Source organism: Schistocerca cancellata, chromosome 4, assembly GCF_023864275.1.
Source record: "Schistocerca cancellata isolate TAMUIC-IGC-003103 chromosome 4, iqSchCanc2.1, whole genome shotgun sequence".
NCBI lineage: Eukaryota > Metazoa > Arthropoda > Insecta > Orthoptera > Acrididae > Schistocerca > Schistocerca cancellata.
Window position 1 is genome coordinate 729,252,041 of NC_064629.1, and position 17,421 is coordinate 729,269,461.

Below are 17,421 nucleotides of genomic sequence, written 5' to 3' on the forward strand. Positions count from 1 at the left end.
TGGATAAGTCACATTACATAACAATCATAATTGTGGTCACTCCTGCCAAACAGTACAGCACATATTTGTTTTTGTGAGTCTAGGCTGCCAACTGATATAGATTTATTTGCAAAAGATCAATACTTGCCACTGTTGCACTCTCTTTCAGCTGATGTGTAATTATTAAAGGAGTCCACAAACTTTTGCAGTAATCTATTACTGATCTCTCTAATTAATTGTCAAACTTTCACCCTTGTGACCAAGAAAGGCTATTAGGTTCTCTATAATGGTCTGGACTTGAACCTTCACATTACTGACCATCACTGAAGATCAGGACTTATAATTCTACCAAAAAGCAAGCTTCCTCTTCAGTTGTCTGAAGGTCTGTGCCATGGTTGCTTCAAATTTCTAATGTGAGCCATTAAATCCTGTCAAGCAGGCGGTATAATGCGTAGTTTGCTCTGCTGAATGCCCATTTTTGCATCTTCCTTTTGAGGTCTCTTCTGGCTGAAAAGGGCATTTTTAATAAGTAGGCCCCCATAGATTTAATTAGACTACTTTCTTCATCATTCATCATGAGTGGGAAATACACTGTGTGTTCAATGATTTTCATTGAAGCATGGATGACTACAGCTACTGACAGCAAGTTGATGGTGAGTGGGATAAGTGAGATGTGATGAGTATTGCTAATGAATAATGGGATGAATCTTTAGTCCTACTGCTATAATGTCTTCTTGCCTGTGGAAGGCATAGACTTGTACTGGCGGGAAATCAGAGTATCAGTTTTATATCCTATAGATACAGGCAAAGTGCTTTTTTTCTTCCTTTCTTTCCCTTTAAAAAAGTTTGAGCTCTTCCAGATGAGTTCTGAATCTATTCACATTTAAACAAAGTATAATAGCTTTCAATCAGTGAGGCTTTTATTTTTGCTTTTTCTCTCTGCTGTGGTGATTTGCAGCCTATGATGGAGGAAAAAGCAGTTGATTTTTTATTTTTTTATTGTCTTCATTACTGATCAGTGGAAGTAATCTGAGGTTCAATGGTTTCAATGTGTATTGATTAGGGTTTGAACAACTTATTGATGTTGTCATGTTTTTACTTACAAGAGGCGGTGTTTGTGTGAATGGGGGTGCTGACTTTTTATGTGGTTGAAACAGAATATTATCTCTGAGTGTCACTGGTGTACTTGCTGTTGGCTTCAGGGCAGTTGGGGAATTACAGACAAGAGCAGCTAGGAGTATACATATTCATATGAGTTTATATTTGGTTGATTACTGGGTGAAAGGCTTTCAAGAACTTTTGCCTAAGAGGTGGCAAATGCTGAAGGCTGCAGCATTGGAGGTTTTCTTAGTATCATCACGGGGCATTCTCCCTGCCACTTCCAGTTTTTCAATTTTCCTTCTTCTCTGTGTAAGAACAGCAGCCACAGATCTGTATTGGATGACCACATAAGCAATTTACACATTTTGGCAGATCAGTATGTGATTCTTCTCCTTCGTGAGTCTCTGAACCACATCTATCACATATAGATTGACTCTTACAAACAACAGCTGTAGCCCAAACTTTTGCCATTTAAAGTGTCTCATAGAGGTGGGTATATCAAGTCTAATTATTGTGCTGGCGTAACCACACCATGTGACAAAGAGGTTACGAGCCGATAGATAGAGGCCAAAAACAGACTCGCAGGAAATGTGCCGCCAATGCCCTCTCGGTGGCCAGTATTTAGATAGCTGCCGCGGACCGAGACTGTCGCACTGAATAAGTTCCAGTGTCATCAGTCGCAGCCCAGCGGGAATCGCAGTAGCAGTTAGCACCGCCACTAACTCAGAGACAAGCAGCACATAACAATCATAATAGTGTATGTAGTGGACTTTGTACTTCACCAGTAGTGAGGCTAACATGGACTTTACAGAGAAGAGCTTGTACCACAATAAATATCTTGAGTTAAGTAAACTTTCCATTCTTATGAGTAAAGAACTCAGTTACTAAAGAGGATACCGGCCACCAAACAACATCCTCTTCTTGCTTCCCATTGTACAGCTCTGTAGAGACAACGAGATGACATAAAAATTAGTACGTTATGGCACTCTCTTGGACTGAATGTATGTTTCAAAATTGCTTTCGAGTGGCATTATTGAGTGACTGGACTGGTGTAGTGTTGTTTGTTCAGGCTTTGCATATTACTTGTATGCGTAATATTGTAATTGAGTGTTTGGAGCTTAGTTAGTGAGTTATTGTAATGTCAATATTTATTGGCTACCAATTTGTTTTTGGCATTGGAAATGTTAGTTCGGCATGCTGTTAATGGTTGGAGATTTAATTTTTGCTTTATGTTTGTTGTTACTAGAAAATCCACTAATCTTTTGCTGCATGGCAATGTGTAATGATAAGATGACAAAGACAAAAGTCCTCATGTTGTATGGTCCAGTTGCCAATTATGTTAAGTTCCATTTTTGCGGGTAATTTATAAAATTAACCAAAGTTTATGTGTTTTGGATTCGGGATGAATGTACGTGCTGTTGTCACTATGACAATGTCTGGCAATCTATTCGGATGGGTTCTGTTACACCATCACTGAATAAGGCTGTAAATAGTAATACAAAGACAGGCAGGAAGATCTTTCTGTTTAGCAAGACCAACAAGAAACAGATTTCAGATTACCTGAGCTGTTAGCAAAAACTATCATCTCCTGCACTAACAACATTGATTATTAATGGCAAAAGTTCAAGACCATTGTACAATATGCTTTAGACAGGTATATGCCACACAAAGTTATTAGGGATGAAAAAGACCTGCAGTGGTTCAACAGCTGTGTTTAAAAAAAAAAAAAACTGCTATAAAAGCAAAGAGAGCCTTACTGTAAATTTAAACATAGCCAAAGCCTCACAGAGAAACACTAAACAAAGCCAAAATTTGCATAAGGAGAGTCATGTGTGAACCTGAAAGTAAAATTCTATCTGTGGGCTCTACAGAAAATCAGTAAATGGATCGAACCACTTGTACAGGCACTCTGTGACCATAATGATGTTGAAATGGAGGATGTCACAGAAAAGGCTGAAATACTAAACCTCTTTTTCCAAAACTGTTTCACAGAGGAGGGTCGTACTGTAGTGCCTACTTTATATTGTTGCATGAATGACAAAATGGCCAATATCAAAGCAAGTGACCATGGGGCAAGAAAGCAGCTGAAATCATTCAATAGAGGGAAGGCATCTGGATGTGACAGAATACCAGTATGATTGTATATACAGTATACGAAAGAACTTGCCATCCTTCTAGCAGCAGTGTACTGGGGGTCTTTGGAGGAGCGAAGTGTTCTCAACTATTATAAAAAAAGCATAAGTTATTCACATTCTCATGAAGGATCTCTGACATCAGTCAGTTGTAGAATTTTGGAACATGTTTTATGCTTGTGTATTAAGAGATTTCTGAAGGTCAATAATCTCCTCTGTAGGAACCAACAATGATTCAAAAAATAACACCGTGTGAAACCCAGCTCATTCTGTTCGTCTACAAGATGCAGAAAGTAGTTGATACAGGCAACCAGGAGAGTGTTGTGCCCATTGACTTCTGGAATGCATTCAACACAGTTCCGCACTGCTGCCTAACGAACAAAATATGAGCGTATGAAATCAGATACACTGTGGGATTGGATTGAAGAGTTTCTAGTAAATAGAACACAACATGTAATTTTGAACAGAGCGAAGTCTTCAGACACAAAAGTAACTTCTGGTGTGCCCCAGGGAAATGTTATAGGGCCATTACTTTTCACAATATATATAAATGACCTAGGAGGTAATGCCAGAAGTTCTGCGAGGCTTTTCACAGATGATGCTGCTGTATTCAGAGAAGTTGCAAGACTACAAAATTGTAGTGAAATGCAGAAAGACCTACAGAGGATTGATGTTTGGTGCAAGAAGTGGCAATTGATCCTCAAGATAAACAAATGTAACACACTGGGAATACATTATTGTATGATTACACGGATGCAGAACAATCACTGGAAGCAGTTAGGCACACTTCCATAAAATATCTAGGGGTATACAGACAGAACAATATGAAGTAGTATGATCACATAAAATTAACTGCAGGTAAGGCAGGTGCCAGACACATTCATTGCAACAATCCTCAGGAAATAGTCATCAACAAAGGAAGTAGTTTACAAAACACTCGTTTGACCAATACTTGAACATTGTTCATCAGTATGAGATCCATACAAATAAGACTGATAGAGGAAATAGAAAATACCCAAAGAACAGCAGCACATTTCATTACAGTTTCATTTGTTGTTGTTGTTTTGGTCATCAGTCCTGAGACTGGTTTGATGCAGCTCTCCATGCTACTCTATCCTGAGCAAGCTTCTTCATCTCCCAGTACCTACTGCAGCCTACATCCTTCTGAATCTGTTTAGTGTATTCATCTCTTAGTCTCCCTCTACGATTTTTACCCTCCACGCTGCCCTCCAATACTAAATTGGTCATCCCTTGATGCCTCAGAACATGTTCTACCAATCGATCCCTTCTTCTAATCAAGTTGTGCCACAAACTTCTCTTCTCTCCAATCCTACCTCCTCATTAGTTATGTGATCTACCCAGCTAATCGTCAGCATTCTTCTGTAGCACCACATTTCGAAAGCTTTATTCTCTTCTTGTCCAAACTAGTTATCGTCCATGTTTCACTTCCATACATGGCTACACTCCATACAAATACTTTCAGAAACGACTTCCTGACACTTAAATCTATACTCGATGTTAACAAATTTCTCTTCTTCAGAAACGCTTTCCTTGCCATTGCCAGTCTACATTTTATATCCTCTCTACTTCGACCATCATCAGTTATTTTGCTCCCCAAATAGCAAAACTCCTTTACTACTATAAGTGTCTCATTTCCTAATCTAATTCCCTCAGCTTCACCCGACTTAATTCGACTACATTCCATTATCCCCGTTTTGCTTTTGTTGATGTTCATCTTATATTCTCCTTTCAAGACACTATCCATTCCGTTCAACTGCTCTTCCAAGTCCTTTGCTGTTTCTGACAGAATTACAATGTCATTGGCGAACCTCAAAGTTTTTATTTCTTCTCCATGGATTTTAATACCTACTCCAAATTTTTCTTTTGTTTCCTTCACTGCTTGCTCAATATACAGATTGAACGACATCGGGGATAGGCTACAACCCTGTCTCACTCCCTTCCCAACCACTGCTTCCATTTCATGCCCCTCAACTGTTATAACTGCCATCTGGTTTCTGTACAAATTGTAAATAGCCTTTCGCTCCCTGTATTTTACCCCTGCCACCTTCAGAATTTGAAAGAGAGTATTCCAGTCAACATTGTCAAAAGCTTTCTCTAAGCCTACAAATTCTAGAAATATAGGTTTGCCTTTCCTAGCTTCTAAGATAAGTCGTAGAGTCAGTATTGCGTCACGTGTTCCCATATTTCTACGGAATCCAAACTGATCTTCCCCGAGGTCGGCTTTGACCAGTTTTTCCATTCGCCTGTAAAGAATTTGCGTTAGTATTTTGCATCCGTGGCTTATTAAACTGATAGTTCGGTAATTTTCACATCTGTCAGCACCTGCTTTCTTTGGGATTGGAATTATTATATTCTTCTTGAAGTCTGAGGGTATTTTGCCTGTCTCATACATCTTGCTCACCAGATGGTAGAGTTTTGTCAGGACTAGCTCACCCAAGGCTGTCAGTAGCTCTAATGGAATGTTGTCTACTCCAGGGGCCTTGTTTCGACTCAGGTCTTTCAGTGCTCTGTCAAACTCTTCACGCAGTATGATATCTCCCATTTCATCTTCATCTACATCCTCTTCCATTTCCATAATATTGTCTTCAAGTACATCACCCTTGTATAGACCCTCTATATACTCTTTCCACCTTTCTGCTTTACCTTCTTTGCTTAGAACTGGGTTTTCATCTGAGCTCTTCATATTCATACAAGTGGTTCTCTTTTCTCCAAAGGTCTCTTTAATTTTCCTGTAGGCAGTATCTATCTTATCCCTAGTGAGATAAGCCTCTACATCCCTATATTTGTCCTCTAGCCATCCCTGCTTAGCCATTTTGCACTTCCTGTCGATCTCATTTTTGAGACGTTTGTATTCCTTTTTGCCTCCTTCATTTACTGCATTTTTATATTTTCTCCTTTCATCGATTAAATTCAATATTTCTTCTGTTACCCAAGGATTTCTACTAGCCCTCCTCTTTTTACCTACCAGATCCTCTGCTGCCTTCACTACTTCATCCCTCAAAGCTACCCATTCTTCTTCTACTGTATTTCTTTCCCCCATTCCTGTCAATTGCTCCCTTATGCTCTCCCTGAAACTTGGTACAACCTCTGGTTTAGTCAGTTTATCCAGGTCCCATCTCCTTAAATTCCCACCTTTTTGCAGTTTCTTCAGTTTTAATCTACAGTTCATAACCAATAGATTGTAGTCAGAGTCCACATCTGCCCCTGGAAATGTCTTACAATTTATAACCTGGTTCCTAAATCTGGCTCACCATTATATAATCTATCTGAAACCTGTCAGTATCTCCAGGCTTCTTCCACGTATACAACCTTCTTTTATGATTCTTGAACCAAGTGTTAGCTATGATTAAGTTGTGCTCTGTGCAGAATTCTATCAGGTGGCTTCCTCTTTCATTTCTTAGCCCCAATCCATATTCATCTACTATATTTCCTCCTCTCCCTTTTCCTACCACCGAATTCCAGTCACCCATGACTATTAAATTTTCATCTCCCTTCACTATCTCAATAATTTCTTTTATTTCATCAATTTCTTCATCATCTGTAGAGCTAGTTGGCATATAAACTTGTACTACTGTGGTAGGCATGGACTTCATGCCTATCTTGGCCACAATAATGCGTTCACTATGCTGTTTGTAGCAGCTTACCGGCATTCCTATTTTTTCTATTCATTATTAAACCGACTCCTGCATTACCCCTATTTGACTTTTTATTTATGACCCTGTAGTCACCTGACCAAAAGTCTTGTTCCTCCTGCCACCGAACTTCACTAATTCCCACTATATCTAACTTTAACCTATCCATTTCCCTTTTTAAATTTTCTAACCTACCTGCCCGATTAAGGACTCCTCCTGAGTAGTCCCCGCCCGCAGATCCCGAATGGCGGACTATTTTACCTCCGGAATATTTTACCCAAGAGGACGCCATCATCATTTAACCATACAGTAAAGCTGCATGCCCTCGGGAAAAATTACGGCTGTAGTTTCCCCTTGCTTTCAGCCGTTCGCAGTACCAGCACAGCAAGGCCGTTTTGGTTAGTTTTATTTAGTAAGCATTAAAGCACTGTGGATCTGTTCAGCCAACTCCAGTGGCAGGCGCTGCAAGAGAAATGCCCTGCATCACATTATGGTTTATTGTTTAAGATCCGAGAGCATATATCCCTAGAAGAGTCAACAAATGTATTGTTTCCTCCTACATATATCTTGTGAAAAAAATCATGAAAATAAAACTAGAGCGATTCAAGCCCACACAGAGGCTTACAATCAATAGTTCTTCCCACAGACTATTTGCGACTGGAACAGGAAAAGGAGGGTAGTGACAGTGGTATACCCAACAACCTCCACCACATACTGCAAGGTGGCTTGCCGAGTACTGATGTACATAAGTCTAGGCTGAGCATTCCTGACACTGTTTCGTTTACTTATGATCGTTATTGTTTTGTTTTTAGTGTGTGTAGGGGTGGAGGGGTCTTTGTTTGCATTAATTTTGTGGATTTTTTCTAAAGTTGGCTTTCTGGATTTTCGAATGAGTTTTAGTCTGGGTATGTGTTTTATGTTAGTAATGGCATTAATTTTGTTTGACCCCACCCAAAACCCTCCTAATTCCCTCAGTTCTCCGGTTAGAATCTTGTTCTTCATATTACTTTGGTTAAATTTTGTGTAATGGGATTGTTTTTGCCTATTTGCATCTTGAATGTATGATGTCATTGCAGTCATATTGCACAAGGATGAAATGACAGTGACCACCATCTCGATGACATCATGGGTCAAAGCTGACAGCTTTTATCAGCTGCTTCAGTTATCCCATTTCTTCTTGACCGGCGTAGAGTGGATGCACATGTTAACTTTGTGACATTAAGTCATCTGGTGTGCCATAACAGATAATTGCATGAATACTGTATGCAGGTACCACACAAGGTGGCAAATCTACTGCTTCCCATTCTTTACCACACTTTGCTTTACCTCTAATGACCTTGATATCAGCTGGATACTAAATCACAAGGTGTGTGGTTCTTCTCCATTTTTACAACATATGCCTACCTCTGAAGAAAAACAAATATCGTTTAAAAGAATATCTATGATTATAAGTATATTTATCTTAGTAGAAAATGAATAAACCTAGATTTGAGACACTCAGACTACACAAATTAATGAAAAGTTAACACAAAGGCACTTGTCTTTCCAATGTATTACCATTACATTTCTGGTGCCTCCTTAGTTCTCACTAAATCCATGAATATTTTGTACATACATTGATAATAAGATTGCAAGTGATATCACTCCCAATAAAAAGTATGTACAGTGCATTTAAGCAAAAATAATATGTTATTTAAGCACTTAACTTTTCAAGCACCTCATGTGTTGTTTGGGTTTCAATAGAAATGATATTCCTGTCTTCAATAATTCTGTAGGTCTCCAGAAAAACTTACAGAGAGTGTTTTTTTACTTCACTAAGGTGCATTTGCAAAATGTGTGCAATACACATTCCACTTTTGCAGCAGGGCAGCTACTTGATTGATGATTCTGTTATTAAGTATGCAGTTAGATTTGTAATTCACTACTAGCTTTGGGTGGCATACTAATCATCAGCAAGTGGTGTGACATGTATCCGACGAACCACAGAACTTTATCTAAGAGATAAGAATATTAGCAATCCCTTAGTATTTGCTGATGACACTGTCACATAAGGGGGAAGTGTTACCATTTAATAACTGTACAGATTATAGGATGACTTGGGTAGCATTTCTATTTGATGTGATCAGTGGCAGTTTGCTCTAAATCTGAAAAAATGCATTTTAATATAGATGAGTATGAAAGACAATACTGCAATAATTGAACACAATATTAGCGGTGCACTACTCGATACAGTCACATCAGTTATATATCTAGACATAACATTGCAAAACGCCATGAAATTGAATGAGCACAAAAGTTTGGTTGGATGGAAGGCGAGTGGTCGATTTCAGTTTACTGGGAGAATTCTAGGAAGTTTTAGTTCATCTACAATGGAGTCCGCATACATAGCACTTGTGTGATTCATTCTTGAGTAACCTACTGCTTAGGTGTTTGTGATCCCCACCAGGATAGATTGAAGGTAAATATAGAAGCAATTCAGAAGTGAAATACTAAATTTGTTACTGGTAGGTTCAATTAACATTTGAGTATTAACATTCGTAACAGAATCAGATACCAAGTATGATGCTAATTATTACATTAACTGAAATGGCAACAAAAGACCAATCAATCATTTTAACACTACTAGAGTGGCATTCTTGATAACACATGACTAAATTAGTAGCAGTTTGCATCTGTTGATTTTAAAATAAAGCTGAGTATGACACTTCATGCAGTTTTACAATAACAGCAAATCTTTCAGTAGCATGGACACCTAAAATTCAAGTTCACCTGGGCACCAGCTCTACAAAATCAGCAAATATATGAACCTTTAAAGTAGGAATGGCCTCCAAAATGTTTACCATTTTCTGTATCCTGAAACCTACAGAAGAGATGCATGCAGCAGCTCTAAAAAAGTCTTAGTTTAGCAGTTTGTACATTTTAATAAAACTAATCTGCAATTTCAGTCAATGCTAACAACAAATTGCTCTGGAGCTCTCAAGCACTTCGCCAGTGGGGTTAATTACATTCAATGACACTTTACACAGTCATGAAAATTTAGCTCACCAAATGAGTTGCTTAACCGATAGTTAAAAGAGAAATACAGAGGAAAGAATTAAAATAGTAGAACAGACAGCTGTAGTTGGCTGATTGCTGGAATAAATGTGATGAGCCTGCCACTCTGCAGCACACGAAGAAGATAAGACACTAAACAAAATTTTAAAAGCATCACCAAATTTGTCTCATCATCAGATAAAATAGACATCAGACCAACATGTAAGTTTGCTTTTTTCCCCCTCGCAACAATACGAGATGCACTCAGTTAAAATATGGCATATGAATATCAAAGGAATCGCAGAGCAAGAGGGAGGGAGGATGAAGAGAGCGCCTGACGCAGTATGAAGCGATGTGTTAAGGGATAGTGGCCTATTTGGAGGAGTTAAGGTTACTTCATCTCGTCAGTGTGAACAGTGTATGAGGGACACACCATCATATAAATGGTTCCAAACAGCTGCAGCTCATTGTCCCTCACAGCAAGCCACTGTTCTTCTCCTAGTTGTACAATTCCCCGCCCCAGCAGCGAAGAGACAGTCTGCAGGGAAATGGAACATTGTGATCCTCGAAGGTCTGCTTGCTCATTTCCCCAAATTCTCAAGTGCCCTGATACCCAGCAGAATTAAACATGCTTCCCCTGCTGGTGAAGAAAGATCAGTTTGTCTTATATTAACTGGATCATTATCTCCGCTGGTTACACTTGTTGCAATGCATGTAGAGCACTAAGGGAATTGGAGCACACGTGATTCTTTTTGTTCTGAAGACACATCATCTGCTCTAGTGCCTCCAGGATCACATGAAACTCTGCAGTAAATAGGTTGTATTAATTCAGACCACAAATCCTGATGAAACAACATGGAATATGACTGAACAACCTAGCGATGTCAATCCATTTTGAGCCAACAGCACACACTATATTAAAACTGTGATGCCCACCTAAAATAAGTATCTACATCTGCAGGAGCCAATGTGGAGATCTGCTCCTACATTGCCATAAAACGTTAAAATCAGCCACATTTACTTCTGAAAGGCAGTGCTTTGTAAAAGTACCTTAGGGCCTTGTTGATCACTGTCTATTATTAAAAAATCCTTCCACTGGTTGGCAAGCAACAGTACAATATGCAGGTGCCTGCAGCATGGATAATGTTTTACAGGCCCCCAGCATTAGGAGTCACCATTTGATGTTAGTCCACAGCTTGTGGTCTCGCGGTAGCATTCTCGCTTCCCGGCGGGGTCAGGGATTTTCACCTGCCTCGAGATGACTGGGTGGTGTTGTGTTGTTTTCATCATCATCATCATCATTCATTCATTCCCATTACGGTCGGAGGAAGACAATGGCAAACCACCTCCACTACGATCTTGCCTAGTACGGCGATGCAGGTCTCCCGCATCATACCCTACACTCTGTTATGGAGTATGGGACTTCATCAGTATCTGAGGTTAAGTGGCAGATCACCAGCCTTAGCACAGGGACTTGGTATGGAGCTGGCTGTAAAGGCTCATTGTAAGGGGACACAGAGCTCTTTTACTGTGTGTAATAAACAGGTCTCAAAAATTTTCCTTATCACATACAATAAGAGGCTGTCACGTATAAGTCCAGCACCACATGCAGGCCCTTCAGCCAAGTTATCCTTATCTGAAGTAGAAAATTTCTCAAACACATTGTGACACTTTATTTCTTCAATACAGGAGCCAACACAATGACAACTGATGTCATAATGCGTTTAGCTGCTGACTCCGGGGGGGGGGGGGGGGGGGGGGGGGAGGGGGGGGGGACGTGGGTTGCAATAGTGCAAACTGCACCAAAAGTAACCTGCTTCATCACATACCATTCAAAAATCGCATGCTTGTCGAAAACCACTCTTGACTCAAATGCGTTTCACGTGACGAAACGGCAGAAGTACATGTAAACTGGCTCAAAACGAAAGAAACGAGAAATAAAATCAACAAACAGTTACCCCAACAATTTCGCTGATTACATACCTTTCATGATGGAATTATGACGCAATCAAAATGAAGTGGTAATTTCAAAATTATGCTTTACCTGCGGCTAGAATGTTATATCAGACCCCCTGAAATCTCGGTCGGTTTATAACTCAATTTGCTACCATGAAAAATCCCTTCCCTGAAACAAGCACATTTGTTGAACGAGACACCTCGCTAAGTATATTACGAGGTTGCGGGCAGCGCAAATTTTAAGTACCTTCTATATTTAGCAGCTCCATGCAATCGTATAATAAGGGCATCATTTTTATAAAATCGGGAATTTAAATTATATATACGTTTACGACAGTGCTAAAAAGGAAAGGATGCTTCCACTACACGCATCGTTACTGCACAACAATACTCTTTTCGCAATGAAGATGTTTAATCAGTCACGAACAAAATTCCGATTCAAACAATACCAATACAATATATGTTAATACATGATTTCTGAAACAATGACAGTAGCGCGCCATGCTTTTTTATTATTGTAGTTATGTGCACAATCATCAGTATTACACTATCATTTTGTTTCTTACCTTACAGCTGAACTGTCCCTATCGTATTGTTAAACACGTAATATCAACAAGAACACTGCAATCGAACAACACACACCCACCAACACATATTTACCGCAAATCTCAAAGTGTATTATAAATATGCTACGCAAAGAGATTCTCCTTCGGTGCAAGAATTTACTTGTGTCTACGGATAGCAAATCTTGATGCCGATCGAATGCGCTCAGGTTTGCGATTCCTGGTGGCAGGCAGCGAAAGCTTGCATCACCTTTAGGACAAGGAACTGTTTGATTCATTCCGCGCGAAATTCAAAGTTCTTAATTACTTAAGTTTTTATACTCGTGTAAGTTGTCACAGAGTTCAGAACGTGTCGAAGTATCTAAGGCGCTTACGCAGCTTTTAGGACCTACAGTTTACTTTACAAAAAAAGTCCTCGAAAATATACCCCACAGCTAAAAACGAAATAAAGTTTAAATTCTTCCCAAACAACAAGTAATTTTTCACGAGATAAAAAGATCACTGAAAGATGAAGCACAGGCTGCAAAGTGGGGAGGGATTATAAGGTGTTCTAGAGGGATGGTAGGTGCAACCTGAGTGAGGTCGCCAGAGAGTGACGAGGCGGGTTTCAATCGATTAACAGACATCGTCTCACGTTCACTGCTAAATAGTATGTCGAAGGTGTTCTGTTCGAAAGCAAGAAGTCTGTAAGGACCCGAGTAAGAACACTGGATGACGCGCAAACAGAGTCGCGTGGAGCATCCCATAATCGCCAGTAGCCAGTTCATTGCGGACTTAAACATCGGGTAGAATGTGGCTGAGGACATGGCATATAGATGTGCGCGATGTCTGCACTTAAATAGTCAACCAATGCCGGAAGCTCATTGTTCTGTAGGGGAGTAAGAGGCACAACGAATTCGGCAGGTAGGACAAAGGGCTCACTGTACAAGATGTCTGTGAGTGATGGCTGGAGGTCCTCCTCGTAAGGACCCTGTATTCCTAAAAGGTTCCACAGTAGCACTTCTGACCAGGAACCGCTATGGCACATGAGTGTGCCTTAAGTGTGTGGTGGAAACGTTTCACGAGACCATTGCTCTGTGGGTGGTAAGTTGTGGTGTGTAATTTGTTGACACCACACAGTTCGCAAAGTTTTGAGAAGACTGAGGATTAAAATTGACGGCCCTGGTTGGTTGTAATTGATGAGGGGCCGCCGAAACGGGGGCATCCAGGAGTTAACGAAAGCATGGGAAATTGCTTCAGCCAAGTTGTTGGAGATGGGAATGGCTTCAACCCACCTCGTAACTGGATCGATGATAGACAAAATGTAGCGAAAACCGTCTGAGGGTGCTAATCGTCCCATCAATATGGATGTGGCATAGGCAACTCTTGCAGATGCTAGATTGTCCAATCTCTCCTCTGAGGTGGGATACATGCACATGTCCAAGCATGACAACCGCTTTTTATTCGTGGGCAAACGAAACTTTCAATTGTTAGCTTCATGGTAGCTTTTATAGCCGGGTGGGTCAGTCTGTGAAGGGATGTGAAAATCGTCTGGCACAGAGGGTCTGGCACGACCAGATGTAGTGTGCCTGTTGAGGTGTCACAAACAATTATTGTGGGGGAACATGGGAGGAGACAACACTCAAGCCTTAAAGAGCACTTTGTGGCCACCAACATAATGGCTACCACAGGATCATATGTCTGTAATAGTGCCAACTCATTCATGTCTAGGGGAGTCGAGATAATGTTTACATGGGACAAATAATCCGTGACGACGCTATCAGACCTTTGTATATACCATGCACCTGTGGAATACTGGCATATGAGGTTCATATGCCTGAGCTGTCGAGGAGGAACATCGTTTCCAGGGCTATGGATGGAATCAACCAGTGAGTGGTAGTCTGAAAAGATGGTGAATTTGCATCCTCGATATCGCTGGGGAAGTTGACCACGAGAAGATAGCTGTCGAATGTTGACCATTTGCGCTGAAAGGCCCAACGTTTCTTAGAAAATTACTGAAGAGGATCAGTTGTGTCGGCAATGTGCTGCTGCAATACCGCGTCTATCAATGAGTCACTCATGTCTGTGGTAACCAAAATGTGAGCATTGGGTACCAGGTGAGCCAGTGTGACAGTGTGGAAGAGGGCAGTCTTGAGTGACTCGAAAGCTGCGATCATATCATTCGTCCAAGACACCTTCCTAGCGCCTGAGTTGTTCATACCAATGAGGGCATCAGCAAGTAGGGCCTGGATAGAGGTCGCATAAGTTGTTGATCATATGACAACCAAGCTCATTTCCTCCCAATACGCAGCCATGTTCTTTCTTAGGTCATGATTTTTGTGGCGGATATCAGTAGTTATTCTATGTCTTTGTTATGCGTCGTTTATTATTTGTTCTTTGTTATTTGTTATAGATTGAAAACAGAACAGCCATGCAAGCTAAGATCGCACAACTTAAACTGAATTGACATGAAATGAAGTGGTGATGGACAGTGTGAGTACACCCTGATGTAACAGGACCAGAATGTGACAGTGCTGTAATGACTAGTGTAACTTGCCTTAATCCAACTTCATGAGAGTCTCAGACAGAAAATAATACTAACGAAATGTTCAACTGGACAGTCTGTGTTGGACTTATAAAATAGTTTTTCTGCTTTAGTCGCTGAGAGAAGTAGAAAAACTGTTTCATACATTTTGTAATGCAGTCGTTGACATGAACAAATACCATACAACATGGGTCAATTTTAATTGTATTTTACTGTAGTACATCGATCCACAGTCATCATTTTTTGTAAAGGTATAATATAACAGGGAACAAGTCTGTCAAAAAATGATATGATACATAACTGTAATGAAACATCCATAGGAACAATGGCTTCTGCACAATTGGTTTAATGTAAACAATACACAAAAACGGATAGAGGAATACTGAATGAATTGCGTTTGGCCATCGACCACCATAATATAATCTTATCGAAAGTTCTCTCACAAATCCCAAAGAAATTCTGGTCATGTGTAAAGGCTGTCAATAGCAGGAAAGATAGCACTCACGTGCTCGTGGATGACACAGGAACTGAGTTTCAAACTAAAAGCAGAAATGCTTAACTTCGTTTTGAAATATTCCTTTATGGTGGAAATTTCAGGAGTATTGTTACATGTTCAATTCTCTCACCACTGTAAAATGACAGACGTAGATATAGCAGAGGCGATGAGAGACAGTTGGAATAGCTAAAACTGAAACAAACTCCAGAGCCAAATGGCACTCCTATCTGCTTCTATATAGAATTTGTGGTTTCATTACCCCCCCCCCTCCCCTTAAAAACAACAAACCATAGATTTGCCTCAAACTGCGCCCAGTTGTTAGAAGCTAGCAAATGTCATCAGAGACGGTCGAGAATATTTTTCCACCCAAGTGACAGTTCATTAGGCGCTCTCCTCATCCCCACCCCCTCCCTGAAACATCAATTGACCTTCCTTGATCTCTCAGGAACATCTTTACAAATAAATATAAATCTATTGATTGTGAAAATTGACTGTTTTTCCTTTAATATACACTGATCAGCCAGAATATTATGACCACCGACCTACTATCCATATAAACCTGCCCCAGGTGATAGCAGTGTCACCTGGCGAGAAATGACTTCTAGCCAGACATATGCATGGTGCATGTAGTTTCAGTGAGCATGTTGTGTGTGTTTAGAATGGGGAAGGTGTGTCATCTATCTGAGGTTGACGAAGGCAGATTGTGGTGGGCCAGCAGCTCGGCATGAACATTTCGGAAACTGCACACCTTATGGGGTGTTCGAGGATAGTTGTGGTAAGCGTTTTCAACACATGGTGAAACCAGGGTTAAACCACCTGATACTGAAGGCAGTGGCAGTCTGTAAGGATACATTCACAACTATCTTGCAAATGTCACATTTGCCATCCCACATTTACTGACACGGTTTTGCTTCTGTTACAATGTGCTTTAGTGTAACCTAACCTAACCTTGTCAGTTTTTGCTACTGTAGTCGGAGTCACGAACAATGGGCAGTTGAGTTCGCCCTTGTTCCACACATCGACACTAAGACATGGCAGTGTGCTGTCATAACATTGCGTACACTTAAGCTGATAATTCACTATTTACCCAATTAAGAATAATAAAGCAATAACATAATTCGTGTGAAATGTTAAATGTTAAATGTTAAATGATGCAGGAGTGATTGCAAGAATAATGGTAAAAACACCATATAGATCAGAGTAAAGAGAGAAGAGATAGTTAAGCTGTAATTAAGACAAACCTATCAGAACTGATGCAGAGATAGCTGGAATGCAGGGAGGCGCGATAGCACGATTGGGGCCAAGCATAAACGAAGGACTCCAATATCGCCAGTCAGCATGGCAGACCATGCCAGAGGAGTGTGGAAATGGTAGATGCAGGGGCAGGGTTACACAGAAGAGAGACGGTGGAAAAGTTAAAATGCGGTTCTCGGAGGTGGACACCCCTTTACTTTTCTCTGTATGTCCATTTTTATACAGATGGTTGCGGGAGCTCGGCTGTTCAGTACAGAATGTCGAATCAAAACACGTTTCAGACGTCTAAATTTCCAACTGACATTTTATTGAGCAAGCAGTTTTGGCGATATATTACGCCATCTTCAGGCCTCCTGACCAACGAGTAGGAAGAATTGCACTTCTGGTCCAGTCAAATCAGGGGCCAGCATTCAGTGACTGTAGAATTTTTGATACAGTGATCGTTTCAGTCATCATTTGCCGATTGTTAAACAGTCGAGTGTTGTTGTACTGTAGTCCCGATGACCCCTCTGGTCGCGACTCTCAATTTGTGAGATGTATTGACTTGGAGACTGACATAGTAGTTATTTACGGCCTTCCTTACTACACTGACGAGGTGAGATACACCGTGCACGACAAAAAACATGAATGGTGTCTTTGCAACACAGATTAGCTGCGTTGTTGCACTTATAAATCGTAAACTCTTACATGCATGCAGTTTCGTGTGCATTCTTGTTACCACTGCTAATGT

General features: G+C 40.4%; 1 protein-coding gene across 2 annotated transcripts in view; it reads right to left on the minus strand.

Annotated features, from left to right (window-relative positions):
* The window catches only part of LOC126183820 (presequence protease, mitochondrial), a 92,593-nt gene extending 79,952 nt beyond the window's left edge, over positions 1 to 12,641 (minus strand). Inside the window, exon 1 of one of the 2 annotated variants that reach the window (XM_049926073.1) lies at positions 12,421 to 12,641. The gene's annotated coding sequence lies outside the window, so the exon portion shown is untranslated. The remainder of the gene's footprint in view (positions 1 to 12,420) is intronic. The other variant, XM_049926072.1, reaches the window with a different exon arrangement.
* Positions 12,642 to 17,421: the final 4,780 nt, after the last annotated feature.